Below are 17,950 nucleotides of genomic sequence, written 5' to 3'. Positions count from 1 at the left end.
AATATAATGAAGTAACTATCTGATAAAGAGTTCAAAGTCATTGTCATAATTATGCTCACCAAACTGGGGAGGAAAGGAATGAACAGAGTATGAACTTCAAAAAAGAGATGGAAAATATAATAAAGTACCATATAGAATTCACAGAGCTGAAGAATACAATACTTGAACTTAAAATAAAAACACTAGAGGGGTTCAATAGCAGAATAGATGAAGCAGAAGAATCTGTCAACTTAAAGACAACACAGCAGAATTCACCCAATCAGAAGAGCAAAATGAAAAAAAAAGAAAGGTGAATATAGCTTAAGGGGCTTATGAGACAACATGAAATAGACTAACATTTAAATTAAAGGTTCCCAGAGGAGAAGAGAGAGAGGGACAGCAATATTATTTGAAGAAATAATGGCTGAAAACTTCCCTTACTTGGAGAAGGAAACAGATACCCAGGTCTCTCAGAAAACCCAGTAAGTTCCAAACAAGATGAACTCAAAGAGTTCCACAGCAAAATACATCATAATTAACATGCAAACTTCAAAAAAAGGAGAAGACTATTAAACGTATCAAGAGAAAAACGACTTGTAATATATGATTAGATATACCAAGAATGTTTTCATGTGCCTATTAGCAAACTGTATGTCTTCTTTGGAAAGAAAATGATATTTATTCAGAACTTTTGCCCATTATTTAATTGATTGTTCTTTTCCCATTGAGTTGTATGGGTTATTTACATATTTTGGATATTAGCCAAATATCCATAAGGCTATCAACAGATTTCTCAGCAGAAACTTTGCAGGCCAGAGGAATTGTCATGAGATATTTGAAGTGTTCTAAGAAAAAATAAATAAATAAAATATTCAAGCAAGAATGTTCTGCTTGACAAAGTTATTCAGAATTGATGGAGAGATAAAGATTTTTCCAGAGATGCAAAAGCTAAAGTAGTACACCATCACCTAACTTCAGTTATGAGAAATGATAAAGACACTTATTTAAACTGAAATGAAATAGCGCTAATTAATAAAAAGAAAATTATGAAGGAATAAATCTCACTGGAAACATAAATATATAGTAAAAGTAGTGAACTATCAATTATAAAACTAGTATAAAGGTTAAAAAGACAAAAGTAGCAAAAATAACTATGATTACAATGATTAGTTAAATGACACACAAGATAAAATGATGTGAAATGTGACATCAAAAAACAAAGCATTGGCAGGGAGAGTAAATATATTGAGCTTTAGAATGGGATTAACTTGTTATCAATTTAAAATAGACTGTTATAAACTGTTATATGTAAGCTTCATGGTAACTTCAAAGCAAAATCCTACAATATGTACATGAAAGACAAAGGGATAAAAATATAAGTATGCCTCAAAAGAAAGTAATCAAACTGCAAAGGAAGAGAGTAAGAGAAACAGAATGGAACAAAGAGAAATTAGAAAAAAACAGCCAGTAAAAAATTATCATAATGGTAATAAGTACATTCCTATCAATGATTACTTTAAATGTAAATGGACCAAATTATCAATTACAATATGTAGAGTAACTGAATGGATCAAGAAACAACACCTAGCTATATGCTGTCTACAGGAGACTCACTTTAGGGTACATGCAGGTTGAAAGTAAAGGAAGGGAAAAAGATATTTTATATTTTTTACATATTTTTTATCTTTCTAACTTCTATTAAGTTTTCTAAATCTCACCAGGAGATAGTAAAACAGAACTTAGACCAAAAGTCCAGTGACTCTGACTTTTCCTTATATCATTTTGGTCTGAATATTCACTTTCAATCATTTCCCTGTAAATTTTCTACTTAGCTTATTAATAATTAATTCTATGCAGTGCTTGGAGCTATAAATGTTTATGGGAAATATTAACTTTATAGAGAATTCTTCTCTAATTAGATAAAAAGATCTATATTTTAGTGATATGTTCCAGATTTTTACTGGACAACAAATAGAACATCTTTGTTCTCAACCTCCACACTGCTTTAGAAAAATGTTTGGTGTGGAACTTTCCAGTCTGTGATCTGGTCCTGAAGATGAGCTGGAACACAGACTTCACTGACACACACACTTCATTATTTTATCTTTAACTTTAACATCCACCTTCTTTTTATCAAAAATCCCCTGTAATTCTAAGGCCAGAATTCAAAAGTGTTCAAAAGAATGGCCCCTTTTGATGGAGTTCAGAAAGTGCTGACTTGTACCACCATAATAACATCTGAAATCACTAATGACTTAGAATCCATTTTTCCATGTCTTGTACTGCCATTTACCTATTCTTTTCTGTGGGTGACAAGCAGTTAGCACCAATCTTCTGAGCTTTCTCCAAAGGCTATTAAAACATCTGTAATTCATTTGTGATTATCACAATAAGAGTGGCTTTTAGATTGTTTCATAAATCCATTCTTCTTTCAAATCCATTTATTCTTTATACTTGAAGAATGTACTCCTTTCCTTTTCTTTTGCCTTGCTATAGGACCACGACACCCTCAAATATTCAGGGTCCATGATGCTCTGCCAATAATTTCAAACTCCACAAACTGGCTCCATGGTCACTTCACTGCAGCCCTTACACAAGCACTATTCAACAATCTTTGCTATTTGTTTTTAATTTAGAAAAATTTAACATTTGTATAAAAATAGTATTTTTAGAAATCCTTTGTATTTAGTAACCTATTTTTTCTTATTGCTCTTAAAGCTTTCTGATTCAAACTATAAAAATTTTAAGCATTTTTTGGAAGTGCAATTTTGCAGGAGATGTATTATTTAAGATTTTGTCCTATTTATTAATATTTTTGAAATACATTTTCACAGGAAACAGACTTCTGAACTTTTTTCTTTTGGATCTTTAAAGAGTTTATATATATGTGTGTGTGTGTGTATACACAATAGTTAATATATATGTAACACTTTAAATAGAGAGATTAATTTCTTACTTTTCATTTGGTTCTGCTCATAAATTTGTATATTTTCTGAAATACCCAAACTGCTCATTAATGGTCCTCACCTTTCTACCATTATCTATATATCTATATATCGAATTAATCTTAGCTCATTAATTTTAGACCACTGATGAGCATAATTCTAGTCTAGTTCTACCGATTTATTCTATCACTTCATGGCAGGTCATATATTCTTGCTTTCTTATGTTTCTCATACTAGATGATTGGATGTCAGCCATTGGGTCAAAAAAGAGAAACTGAGATAAATTGTATTTACACACAACACCTCCTGTCCATCTAGTTTGTATTTGAGTGGGGCTTGGACTATTTGATGACCTTAGTTGTATTCAGTGCACCACAGATTTGAAAATCCTCTAGTGATGGACTGCTTTTTGCTCAGGGTGAGGCCTGGAATGCTTGAGGCATTCCTTCTGAATGTTCCTGCTCCTCCTCTACCCTCCAGCAGGCCCAGGAGGACTTTGCTAGGGATAGGTTTCTCCCCGTGCTTTGGCTGCAGTCTCAGCAGTCAGGCATGCTCACTACCCTATGTAAGGTTTGCAGCAGAGGAAAGATATTTCAGTTTCTGCTTCCATTTCCACCCGATGAAGACCCTGTTTCCTTGAATCTCAAGTCTTAGGCTTTCTCACCATTCCTACCCCTCTATGGCAAACAATCTCTGCTTCCTCTTCAAGGAAAGGTCCTGAATTTGACACATTTTCCTGGCACTCCCACCCAGAAGTAACCATCCGGTGCCTCATACTAGTGCATGTCCAGAGGTGGTATGTTTCCAGCTCAGCCTTAGGGGCAAATAGCTTAATGCCGTGGATTTAAAAAGCCTGTGGTAGGCAAACTATCCGAACATCCCACAGCAGCCTTGGGTCAGTGCAAGCTTACTTTCCACCTCCCAATGACAACCAGACTTGACCTGGGTTTACGATACTGATCAACGTACTGTTTTTCCCCCAGTGACAGATAGTTTCCACTTCTTGGCAGTGAAGCATCTGGGGAAGATGGGGCTCCATTTTCTTCCCAGCATCAGAGAGCTTTTCTCTTTGTATCAAGGCCCAGGGTCTATGTGGATGCCTTTCCTGCATACTGCTCAGGGCAGCCAACTAATGCTTTCTAGGCATGTAGGATTTGGTATATAAGCAGATTGCTTTAGGTGCTCCTTCTCCACTGTCAATCATTGACAGCCATGCTTCCTGTGCAGCCGGTATTTCTATCTCCCAGTTCTCAGTTCCTCTATGAGTGCTTGAGTTGTGAAAAGGGTTGACAGTTGACATATAGATGGAAATCTCGTCTGAATTCTGGGGCTTCCACAGATTCTAAATTATCATGCTAGCCCCTACTGGCATTAAAAGTTCATTAAAATTTATGCCATTTGCGCTGAACTTATTTTATAGTAGCTAAATCTGTCTTTCATTGTTACATAATAGGTGAAATTCTGTGCCACGTCTTTTCTTGGAAAGGCATGTCAGTCACTGGAAATTTTTTTTTTTCACCAGATATCCTTATGATCTTACTATTTTGTTAGCGATCAAGCTTGTTCTCATTATTAAGATAAAGTTTTCTTGCCGCTTTGTCTATGTTTCATTATCCCAAAAAAGGAAATCTTACTTTTTAATTTTAAAACATAATTTCAGAAAAGTGTAAGTTGCTATCATAAAGTTTGCCTCATTTGCACCGTTACTAATGAGCACTTTGGCCACATTGTTTTTCTCATTCTACTTTTCATACTCACATAAAAATACATGTTTTACTCCATTTCATGGTAAAAAATCAGACTTTAAAAAAATTAGCCTACTTTATTTAGTACATAACATTAAGTCAATCAGGTTATATATTTCCAAGGACCTACAATTTTTTATTTCTTGGTGAAGCATTGTTCGTAGGCATATGCACACTGCCTATACAAAAAGATCCATCTGGCTCTTCATTTTCTCACCCTTACTGTCATCACCAGCTCACAGAGGGATACTTTGGGACTTCACATTTTTTTTCCATAGAAGTTTCCAGTTAATCTCAGATATTGTATGGTACTGGAGGCAATCTGTTGGTACATTAATATTTTTTCTGGACAATGTGAAGTTATTGCATGTGTTTATAAAAGAACTTTGCCTACTTTTTTCAAAGCATACAAAATTCCTTCTTTAAGATAAATTATATGGTTAGAATGTGTGACTCATTAAATTTCACATTCAAACTAAATTACAAAAATAATTTAGGTTTTAAGGTAAAGAGTATTAGGGAGCTAAGGAAAAGTGTTCTTTTTGACTTTGTAAATGCAAAATTCTTGATGAAACAAATGATAAACAGAGACTTTGGATATTTATTATAGTTTTTAATAAAAGGAGAAGTCATGCTACCTGTAATAATGGAAATGAAAATCTTTTCAACTACTGGCTTATTTAATAACACTAATTCATAAATGTTCTTTCAAGGAGAACTAGTAATTACATTTTTGTTTCTTAGATATGCAGAGATAATAGCAAGTTATTCACAGATTTTAATGAAACATGCATATTTTGAATCCATGCTTAGCAGTTCTAGATTTACCACTACATGCTATATAGCTTTGAGGGCTTCTCAGAGTATTTATCAGGTTAATTTTTAAAACTAAATTTTTAATTAAAATCATAACCAAATACAGAATGGTGCAAAATCATAATTGCACATTGATGCATTTATAGAAAGAAAACATCCTTGTGACTAGTGCCTACTGGAAGAAACAGAATATTACTGGATCCCCCAAAGTCTCCTTTGGACCCTTTTTATGTTGGTATTTACCACTGCCTGTTCCCCCAAAATGAGTAACAGCCCTGAAATCTAAAATTTTTTTTTGCCTATTTTTTTCACTTAATATAAAAGGGGTCTTCTCATATGTACTATTTCTATCTAACTTGTTTTCCCCAGTATTTTGCATATGAAATTCACCCATATTGTTAATGTTTGGTTGTACTTTATTCACTCTCATTGCTGAAATGGATTCCCATTTCATATATGTATTACAATTCATGAATAGGTTCTATAGCAGATGGGCATTTGACTACTTTCCAGATGTTAGCTGTTATAAATGTCACTGTTATGAACAGTATTAATGTATTTGGCTGGACATATATAGTAGACATATACATAGACATAAAGTTACTTGGTCATAGTAATGAATAGGCTAGCTACAGTAAATACTACCAAACACCTTTGTTAAATGATTTTATTAATGTACATTCCTACCTATTGCATATGATGCCCCAATTGTTCTATGTCCTCCCAATGCATGGAATTGTTATTATTTCCATTTAATCTTTATGGCAAGATCACAGTCGTGTTTAATTTGCATTTACTCTTTATGACTAATGAAACAAAATAATTCTTCATATGTTTTTGACTATTTGAATATCCTCTATTGTGAAGAGCTTGATTTGCCAATTATTCCATTAGAATGCCTTGCTTTTTATTGTTTTTTGAATGTTCTTTATATATTCTGGTCACATTCCTATTATTATATGCATACACATATACAATATGCATATATCTTTTATCTACTTTATTAAGTAGCCCAGAATAAATTTCTCTACTACTTATACATTTATGCTAATCTAGAAAAATACTAAGAATTGAGGATGATGGAAGACACAGAAGATTATTGAAAATTGAGAGATCATCTTGAGGCTGTTCCCTTGAAATCTCTCTTATGACGTGAAGATATAACATTAATATGAAGATGTGGGGAAAATGCCATGTTAAGAAACAGTTTTCCACAAAAATCTCCACTTTTATTTTTACCCTAAATTCTTACATCATGTTTTCAGTTTGATCTTAATGCCCTCATATCTTCCTTTTCATCAAATCAGTCTTTTTCTTGAAATGTTCTAGAACTCATATTTTATTATTTCATGATTGTCTTACCTACCCAATGTCTTACATCTCCCTGGCCTCTGCCATCTGCCTTATGAATATCTTAAAAGAAATCCTGTGTATTAGTAATTTTTTCCTTTGGTTAGTATAACTTTAGACAATAGCATTAAATTCTACCTCTGATATATCTCCATGAGCTGTTTGTTTCTCATTTTTTCTTTCTTTCCTGTTTTATCACATCATACCTGTGTGATTTCAGTTGCATGCTTACTGATCCACATGATTTTTGTCTATCTCCCTTTCAAATCACACTATATAAGGCTAAAAGATACACCTTTTTAAAAGGTAAATCTCTTCCTGAGAATAACGCACCTAAAATTCTTCAATAGCAAAATGTGGAAAGAACTTTCCAAGATTTGGTTGCACCTTACCTTATTAAATTATGCCTTAATTATTTGGTATAGTTAGGTTGAAGTTTGGTATAATTTGGTATAGTTAATCTTAAATTATATAATATCCTTACGGCAGTAAGGAAGAATCCTGCTCGCATCATTGTTCCATATGTATATTCCATTAAATACTTGTTTTCATTTTAATGACTGTTCCTCACATAAATTATGTGTCTGCAGAATGCAATTTGTAATGGCTTCATTCTTAGTTGCAAGTCTTTTGGACACTTGTATAGAAAATGAGTAAGATATGATAACATCTAATCTTAAAATATTGCATTCTTTTTTCCCTCATTGCCTGTGCTGTTCTTGTTCTTTCAGAAATAATTTTTCAAAATCACATTTCCCAAAAACCAGTTAATATTAATTTAGGTTAGACTTAGAATGGCAACAGGGATTTTACTTCAAAATTGATGCTCAGCAAAAATTCTGCTTAAATTCCTCTATGATCATGCTGCATTGCTTCTGTCAGCACCCAGAGAGTTAATTTTAAATATCAGTCTTGATAAAACCCCAGGAGATTTAGGTAAATCTTGGAGTAATTTGTTTCTGATTTCTCTTGAGTTATCTTTGTGGACCATGAAATGGTTTTCTTTCATTTAAAAAGCTCAGATCTAAAGAAAAGATGGTATTTTCTTCCAAAGGAAAATATTTTTATATTAAATTCCAGTTAGGAATATTTCAGGATATTTTTTGTCTTTTAATGAATTTCTTCATGTGAAGCAGTTTATGTTGAGTTATTCTCTTACTTGTAGAGAAGTTTTATATATATATTTTTTATTTATTTATTTGTATATTTCATTTTTGTTCCATTGTTCACTGTTTTATTCACTAAAAGATTTCTTGGCATAGAGTAGGTATTTAACAATATTGTTTTAATGAAATTAGTAGATCCACTGTGTACTACTATCTACCTTTGGGTATAGCATCTAACCTATAAATTCCTTGGCCTTTTCTTAAAAGTGCAATAATAACGTATATACTGCTCAGAATTGCGTCAAGATTAAATGAGACAAAGCAAAGCAGAGTGCTCAGCATATTGCAAACTCTCAGTAACTACTAGATGTACTAATTTTCTTATTAAAATATTTTCAGAACTTTCTTAAAGATGAATCTTAAGATTTATTACAGAATTTTACAGATACTACAGCATCTATAGTAATGTGAAGTACTATAATCAGTTTTGATTATTTAATATATCAAATCCACCATGAAAACTCAGTCTTTCCAGCATAGAGAACATTGCTGAAAACATAACGTTGCCTGAGGCAATTTTTATGGGATGTTTCAAAATAGCTTTTATAATGACAACAGTATTATAAAAATTTTATGCAATCATTTCCTAGAGTTTCCATAACAAATAATCATAAACCTGGTGCCTTAAAAGACATTTATTTTGTCACAGTGCAGCAGATTAGACTCTAAAATCAAGATGTCAGCAGGACTGTTTCATTCTGGAGTCTCTGAAAGATAATCTTATCTCTCTTAGCTTCTGGTGATTACGATAATCATAGACTTTCCTTTTCTTAGAGTTGCATCATTCCATTCTCTATCTCCATTGTCATCTATCTCCTCATGTATCTCCATCTCTATTCTCTTTTGAAGACACCAGTCTTTCGGATAGGGTCCACACTTAACCAGCATGACCTCATCTTAATACGATTACATCTTCAAAGATCTTATTTCCAAATAAGGCTGCACTGATAGGTCCCAGGGGAGAGGACTTGAATTTATATGTTTGCGAGAATACAATTCAAATCACAACAGTGTATGTAATATCCCTTTACAGGTATAAAACTCAGTTAACTTTCTAAGCTATGTTAGCTTTTTGAAGATATGTTTTAAAATAAGTTTACATTATTTGCAATTCATCAGTTTTGCAACCCATGCATTAATAATTGCCATGACAATAAACATGTTTTTTTTAGTAAACGTTCATTACAATTAATATACCCCAAGTTCACCAATTTTAAATTGATACTCAGATAAGTTTTAACAAATGTACAGTTATGTCACCAACACCAAGTTTATGGTGCAGTTTTCCACCAAACTTCCATCATCAGGGCGACTTTGCAGTAAGTTTTTTCTCCTTAGGACTAGCCCTTTGTCAGATTTATAGTTTACAAATGCTTTTCCCCATTTCAGTCTTGTTTTTCTAAAGTGTTTGAAATATATTTGGTGATAAGAAGTTTTATTTATTTTTTAATTTAAATAAGGCTAATGTTTCATTTTTTTTTGTTTGGTGCTATTATGTCATATCTGAGAAATATTTGCCTTACAAATGATAACAAACATTTCCCACTAATGTTACTTTCTAATTTCAGCCTTAACAAATATTTCCCACTAATGTTAATTTCTATGTTCAGCCTTAATTTTAGGTCTACATTTAGGTCTATAATCTATCCTGAATCAATATTTATATTTGATGGGACGTACAAAGGTATGCATCAAAGGATGTTTTTAATATACATACTTTTTCTTCTTAACAGACTTATTTTTTTTTATTTTTTATTTTGGTATCATTAATCTACAATTACATGAAGATCATTATGTTTACTAGGATCCCCACTTCACCAAGGCCCCCCCACATCCTCCTTCACAGTCACTGACCATCTGCATACCAAGATGCTGTAAAATCACTACTTGTCATCTCTGTGTTGCACAGCCCTCCCTGTGCCCCTCCCCACATTATACATGCTAATTGTAATGCCCCCTTTCTTTTTTCCCCGCCCTTATACCTCCCTACTCTCCCATTCTCCCCAGTCTCTTTCCCTTTGGTACCTGTTAGTCCATTCTTGGGTTCTGTGCTCCTGCTGCTGTTTTGTTCCTTCAGTTTTCTTTTGTTCTTATACTCCACATATGAGTGAAATCATTTGGTACTTGTCTTTCTCCGCCTGGCTTATTTCACTGAGCATAATACCCTCTAGCTCCATCCATGTTGCTGCAAATGGTAGGATTTGTTTTCTTCTTATGGCTGAATAATATTCCATTGTGTATATGCACCACATCTTCTTTATCCATTCATCTACTGATGGACATTCAGGTTGCTTCCATATCTTGGCTATTGTAAATAGTGCAGCGATAAACATAGGGGTGTATCTGTCTTTTTCAAACTGGAGTGCTGCATTCTTAGGGTAAATTCCTAGAAGTGGAATTCCTGGGTCAAATGATATTTCTATTTTGAGCATTTTGAGAAACCTCCATACTGCTTTCCACAATGGTTGAACTAATTTACATTCCCACCAGCAGTGTAGGAGAGTGCCCCTTTCTCCACAACTTCACCAACATTTGTTGTTGTTTGTCTTTTTGATGATGGCAATCCTTACTGGTGTGAGGTGATATGTCATTGTGGTTTTAATTTGCATTTCTCTGATGACTAGCGATGTGGAGAATCTTTTCATGTGTCTGTTGGCCATCTGAATTTCTTATTTAGAGAACTGTCTATTCAGCTCCTCTGCCCATTTTTTTAATTGGATTACTTGCTTTTTGTTTGTTGAGGAGTGTGAGCTCTTTACATATTTTGGATGTCAGTCCTTTATCGGATCTGTCATTTATGAATATATTCTCTCATTCCGTAGGATACCTTTTTGTTCTATTGATGGTGTCCTTTGCTGTACAGAAGCTTTTTAGCTTGATATAGTCCCACTTGTTCATTTTTGCTTTTGTTTCCCTTGCCCAGGGAGATATGTTCATGAAGAAGTCCAGGGAGATATGTTCATGAAGAAGTCACTCATGTTTATGTACATGAGATTTTTGCCTATGTTTTTTTCTAAGAGTTTTATGGTTTCATGACTTACATTCAGGTCTTTGATCCATTTCAAATTTACTTTTGTGTATGGGGTTAGACAGTGATCCAGTTTCATTCTCTTACATGTAGCTGTCCAGTTTTGCCAGCACCACCTGTTGAAGAGGCAGTCATTTCCCCTTTGTACGTCCATGGCTCCTTTATATTATATTAATTGGCCATATATGTTTGAGTTAATGTCTGGAGACTCTATTCAGTCCCACTGGTCTGTGGCTCTGTTCTTGTGCCAGTACCAAATTGTCTTGATTACTGTGGCTTTGAGGTAGAGCTTGAAGTTGGGGAGCGAGATCCTCCCCCACTTTATTCTTCCTTCTCAGGATTGCTTTGGCTATTCGGGGTCTTTGGTGTTTCCATATGAATTTTTGAACGATTTGTTCCAGTTTGCTGAAGAATGCTGTTGGTGATTTGATAGGGATTGCATTGAATCTGTAGATTGCTTTGGGCAGGATGGCCATTTTGACGATATTATTTCTTCCTAGCCAGGAGCATGGGATAAGTTTCCATTTGTTAGTGTCCTCTTTAATTTCTCTTAAGAGTGTCTTGTAGTTTTCAAGGGATAGGTCTTTCACTTCCTTGGTTAGGTTTATTCCTAGGTACTTTATTCTTTTTGATGCTATTGTGAATGGAATTGTTTTCCTGATTTCTCTTTCTATTAGTTCATTGCTAGAGTACAGGAAAGCCACAGATTTCTGTGTGTTAATTTTGTATCCTGCAACTTTGCTGAATTCTGATATTAGTTCTAGTAGTTTTGAAGTGGCATCTTAAGGGTTTTTTATGTACAATATCATGTCATCTGCAAATAGTGAGAGTTTGACTTCTTCTTTACCAATCTGGATTCCTTGTATTTCTTTGTTTTGTCTAATTGCCATGGCTAGGATCTCCAGTACTATGTTGAATAACAGTGGGGAGAGTGGGCATCCTTGTCTTGCTCCCGATCTCAGAGGAAAAGCTTTCAGCCTCTCGCTGTTCAGTATGATGTTGGCTGTGGGTTTATCATATATGGCCTTTATTATGTTGAGGTACTTGCCCGCTATGCCCATTTTGTTGAGAGTTTTATCATGAATGGATTTTGATTTTTGTCAAATGCTTTTTCAGCATCTATGGAGATGATCATGTGGTTTTTGTCTTTCTGTTTGTTGATGTGGTGGATAATGTTGATGGATTTTCGAATGTTGTACCATCCTTGCATCCCTGGGATGAATCCCACTTGGTCATGGTGTATGAACTCTTGATGTATTTTTGAATTTGGTTTGCTAATATTTTGCTGAGTATTTTTGCATCTGCGTTCATCAGGGATATTGGTCTGTAGTTTTCTTTTTTGGTGTGGTCTTTGCCTGGTTTTAGTATTAGGGTGATGTTGGCTTCATAGAATGAGTTTGGGAATATTATCTCCTCTTCTATTTTTTGGAAAACTTTAAGGAGAATGGGTATTATGTCTTCTCTGTATGTCTGATAAAATTCCAAGGTAAATCCATCTGGCCAGGGGTTTTGTTCTTGGGTAGTTTTTTGATTACCACTTCAATTTCATTGCTGGTAATTGGTTTGTTTAGATTTTGTGTTTCTTCCTTGATTAGTCTTGGAAGGTTGTATTTTTCTAGGAAGTTTTCCATTTCTCCTACGTTTTCCAGCTTGTTCACATAAAGGTTTTCATAGTATTCTCTAATAATTTTTTGTAATTCTGTGGGGTCCATCATGATTTTTCCTTTCTCGTTTCTGATTCTGTTGATGTGTGTTGACTCTCTTTTTCTCTTAATAAGACTGGCTAGTGGCTTATCTATTTTGTTTATTTTCTCGAAGAACCAGCTCTTAGTTTCATTGATTTTTTTCTATTGTTTAATTCTCCTCAATTTTATTTATTTCTTCTCTGATTTTTATTATGTCCCTCCGTCTGCTGACCTTAGGCCTCATTTGTTCTTCTTTTTCCAATTTCAATAATTGTGACATTAGACCATTCATTTGGGATTGTTCTTTCTTCTTTAAATATGCCTGGATTGCTATATACTTTCCTCTTAAGACTGCTTTTGCTGCTTCCCACAGAAGTTGGGGCTTTGTGTTGTTGTTGTCATTTGTTTCCATATATTGCTGTATCTTCGTTTTAATTTGGTCGTGGATTCATTGATTATTTAGGAGCATGTTGTTAAGCTTCCATGTGTTTGTGAGCCTTTTTGCTTTTTTGCTACAATTTATTTCTAGTTTTATACCTTTGTGGTCTGAAAAGTTGGTTGGTAGAATTTCAATCTTTTTCAATTTACTGAAGCTCTTTTTGTGGCCTAGTATGTGGTCTATTCTGGAGAATGTTCCATGTGCACTTGAGAAGAATGTGTATCCTGTTGCTTTTGGGTGTAGAGTTCTATAGATGTCTATTAGGTCCATCTGTTCTAGAGTGTTGTTCAGTGCCTGTGTGTCCTTAATTATTTTCTGTCTGGTGGAACTGTCCTTTGGAGTGAGTGGTGTGCTAAAGTCTCCCATAATGAATACATTGCATTCTATTTACTCCTTTAATTCTGTTAGTATTTGTTTCACATATATTGGTGCTTTTATATTGGGTGCATACATATTTATAACGGTTATATCCTCTTGTTGGACTGTGCCCTTTATCATTATGTAGTGTCCATCTTTATTAACTTGTTACTTTCTTTGTTTTGAAGTCCATTTTGTCTGATACTAGTATTGCAACACCTACATTTTTCTCCCTGTTGTTTGCATGAAATATCTTTTTCCATCCCTTGACTTTTAATCTGTGCATGTCTTTGGATTTGAGGTGAGTCTCTTCTAAGAAGCATATAGTTGGGTCTCGCTTTTTTATCCATTCTATTACTCTGTATCTTTCTTTTTTTTTTTTTTTTGTGAGGGCATCTCTCATATTTATTGATCAAATGGTTAACAACAATAAAATTCTGTATAGAGGGAGTCAATGCTCAATGCACAATCATTAATCCACCCCAAGCCTAATTTTCATTAGTCTCCAATCTTCTGAGGCATAACAAACAAGTTCTTACATGGAGAACAAATTCACACATAGTGAATAAGTTCTTACATGGCGAACAGTACAAGGGCAGCCATCACAGAAACCTTCGTTTTTGGTCATGCATTATGAACTATAAACAGTCAGTTCAAATATGAATACTCATTTGATTTTTATACTTGATTTATATGTGGATACCACATTTCTCTCTTTATTATTATTATTTTTAATAAAATGCTGAAGTGGTAGGTAGATACAAGATAAAGGTAGAAAACATAGTTTAGTGTTGTAAGAGAGCAAATGTAGATGATCAGGTGTGTGCCTGTAGACTATGTGTTAATTCAAGCTAGACAAGGGCAATAAAACATCCATGTATGCAGAAGATTTCTCTCAGAAAAGGTGGGGTGAGGTTCTAAGCCTCACCTCTGTTGATCCCCAATTTCTCACCTGATGGCCTCCCTGCGACTGTGCCTGTCTTAGGTTGTTCCTCCCTTGAGGAATCTTATCCGTCTCTGGCTAACCAGTCATCTTCTGGGGCCATACAGGGATGTGTAAAGTTGGTAAGTGAGAGAGAAGCCTTACTGTTGGAAATGGTTAGCTTTTTATTTCTTTGCATATTTATGCCCTGTAGCTTCTATGCCCAGCATTTGTCTTGAGATATCATTACCACTTGGAAGAATTATGATACTTGATACATTTGATATGAGGCACGAATTCTATTTAAGGGTTGTAATTGGGAAGGAAGAAGAAAAGCTATAGAAGTAGCAGGCAGAAGAAAACATGGGAAGATTGATTATTTCTTTGACATATCTTCTTGTAGAGTAACTTCAGCATGTATAGGTTTTAAGCTACTATTTAAATTGCACACACACATTAACATAATAGGAGTATAGATACATAACCAAAGCATACCTGTAATTACCAGCCATCTCCAGTGAAACCAAGAAATCCAGTTAGGCACCTTAGGCATTTGTGAAAACTTATCTATGATATTGTGGATATTGTCCAACTGAAATTGAACAGTCTGAGAGAAATCAGACAAATTAAAACAACCCATTCCTGGGGAATGTTCACATCCCTTATGTTCTTTTAACAGCAAATAGTCAGTAGTTGTAAGATTTTGGAGCGCTACAATTTGAACTTCTCCTGATTCTTGATTGAGTTCCAACAGTATAGATCCAGTCAAATTTGTTGTTTTACTGTATGCACAGGCCAGCTTAGATATCTCCTTCCTCATTCCCATGGCAAGTCCAGGAACTGGTGGGATGAGTGCATCTACAGCTGTAGCAGTGCGTGGATCTTTGTTGGGGTTTTTTGATGATTATCTTCTGGCATGAGTCTTCCAGAGAGTGCTGATGTTGGAAGTTCTTTTTCATATTGTATCTTAGTTCATTTTTGGGGTAGCCCAATTAGGCTTTGATCTTCTGTATAGACGTAAACAGACCCTTTGCCTACACTTTTATATGCCCTTTATACCCTTGTGTAGAACTCATTGGAGGTTACCACACAGGAACTGCCATTTTTTTTTTTTTTTGGTGTCACTAATCTACACTTACATGACGAATATTATGTTTACTAGGCTCTCTCCTATACCAGGTCTCCCCTATAAACCCCTTTACAGTCACTGTCCATCAGCATAGCAAAATGTTGTAGAATCACTACTTGCCTTCTCTGTGTTGTACAGCCCTCCCTTTTCTCCTATCCCCCCATGCATGTTAATCTTAATACCCCCCTACTTCTCCCCCCCTTTATCCCTCCCTACTCACCCATCCTCCCCAGTCCCTTTCCCTTTGGTACCTGTTAGTCCATTCTTGAGTTCTGTGATTCTGCTGCTGTTTTGTTCCTTCAGCTTTTCCTTTGTTCTTATATTCCACAGATAAGTGAAATCATTTGGTATTTCTCTTTCTCCGCCTGGCTTGTTTCACTGAGCATAATTCCCTCCAGCTCCATCCATGTTGCTGCAAATGGTTGGATTTGCCCTTTTCTTATGGCTGAGTAGTATTCCATTGTGTATATGTACCACTTCTTCTTTATCCATTCGTCTATCGATGGACATTTAGGTTGCTTCCAATTCTTGGCTATTGTAAATAGTGCAGCGATAAACATAGGGGTGCACTGATCTTTCTCATACTTGATTGCTGCATTCTTAGGGTAAATTCCTAGGAGTGCAATTCCTGGGTCAAATGGTAGGTCTGTTTTGAGCATTTAGATATAACTCCATACTGCTTTCCACAATGGTTGAACTAACTTACATTCCCACCAGCAGTGTAGGAGGGTTCCCCTTTCTCCACAGCCTCGCCAACATATGTTGTTGTTTGTCTTTTGGATGGCAGCCATCCTTACTGGTGTGAGGTGATACCTCATTGTAGTTTTAATTTGCATTTCTCTGATAATTAGCGATGTGGAGCATCTTTTCATGTGTCTGTTGGCCATCTGTATTTCTTTTTTGGAGAACTGTCTGTTCAGTTCCTCTGCCCATTTTTTAATTGGGTTATTTGTTTTTTGTTTGTTGAGGCGTGTGAGCTCTTTATATATTCTGGACGTCAAGCCTTTATCGGATGTGTCATTTTCAAAGATATTCTCCCATAATGTAGGGATCCTTTTTGTTCTATTGATGGTGTCTTTTGATGTACAGAAGCTTTTCAGCTTAACATAGTCCCACTTATTCATTTTTGCTGTTGTTTTCCTTGCCCAGTGAGATATGTTCAAGAAGAGGTCACTCATGTTTATGTCTAAGAGGTTTTTGCCTATGTTTTCTTCCAAGAGTTTAATGGTTTCATGACTTACATTCAGGTCTTTGATCCATTTTGAGTTTACTTTTGTATATGGGGTTAGACAATGGTCCAGTTTCATTCTCCTACATGTAGCTGTCCAGTTTTGCCAGCACCATCTGTTGAAGAGACTGTCATTTCGCCATTGTATGTCCATGGCTCCTTACTCTGTATCTTTTGATTGGTTCATTCAGTCCATTTACATTTAGGTGATTATTGAAAGATATGTACTTATTGCCTTTGCAGTCTTTAGATTTGTGGTTACCAAAGGTTCCAGGTTAGCTTTATTACTACCTTACTGTCTAACTTAACTTGTTTATTGAGCTATTATAAACACAGTCTGATGATTATTTCTCTCCCTTCTTATTCCTCCTCCTCCATTCTTCATATGTTGGTTGTTTTGTTCTGTGCTCTTTCTAGGAATGCTTCCCATCTAGAGCAGTCCCTGTAAGATACCCTGTAGAGGTGTTTTGTGGGAGGCAAATTCCCTCAACTTTTGCTTCTCTGGGAATTGTTTAATCCCTCCTTCATATTTAAATGATAATCGTGCTGGATACAGTATCCTTGGTTCAAGGCCCTTCTGTCTCATTGCATTAAATATATGCCATTCTCTTCTGGCCTGTACGGTTTCTGTTGAGAAGTCTGATGATAGCCTGATGGGTTTTCCTTTGTAAGTGACCTTTTTTCTCTCTCTGGCTGCCTTTAATACTCTGTCCTTGTCCTTGATCTTTGCCATTTTAATTACTATATGTCTTGGTGTTGTCCTCTTTGGGTCCTATCTGTCTGGAGTTCTGTGTGCCTCTGTAGTCTGAGCAACTATTTCGTCCCCCAGTTTGGGGAAGTTCTCGGCAATTATTTCTTCATAGACACTTTCTATCCCTTTTACTCTCTCTTCTTCTTCTGGTACCCCTCTAAAGTGGATATTTTTCCTTTTTGATTGGTCACACAGTTCTCTTAATATTGTTTCATTCCTGGAGATCCCTTTATCTCTCTCTGCGTCAGCTTCTATGTGTTCCTGTTCTCTGGTTTCTATTCCATCAATGGCCTCTTGTATCTTATCCATTCTGCTTATAAATCCTTCCAGAGATTGTTTCACTTCTGTAATCTCCCTCCAGACATCATCCCTTAGCTCTTGTATATTTCTTTGCAGCTCCGCCAGCATGT

At 35.2% G+C, this 17,950-nt stretch overlaps 1 pseudogene; it reads right to left on the bottom strand.

The window, feature by feature from the left end:
* Positions 1-1,845: 1,845 nt before the first annotated feature.
* Positions 1,846-17,950, bottom strand: part of LOC130682661 (UBX domain-containing protein 2A-like) — a 167,133-nt pseudogene continuing 151,028 nt past the window's right edge.

The sequence above is a fragment of the Manis pentadactyla genome, chromosome 2 (genome assembly GCF_030020395.1).
Source record: "Manis pentadactyla isolate mManPen7 chromosome 2, mManPen7.hap1, whole genome shotgun sequence".
Taxonomy (NCBI): domain Eukaryota; kingdom Metazoa; phylum Chordata; class Mammalia; order Pholidota; family Manidae; genus Manis; species Manis pentadactyla.
Note: the sequence above shows the minus strand (reverse complement) of the source record. Positions and strands in the feature narration are given on the sequence as shown.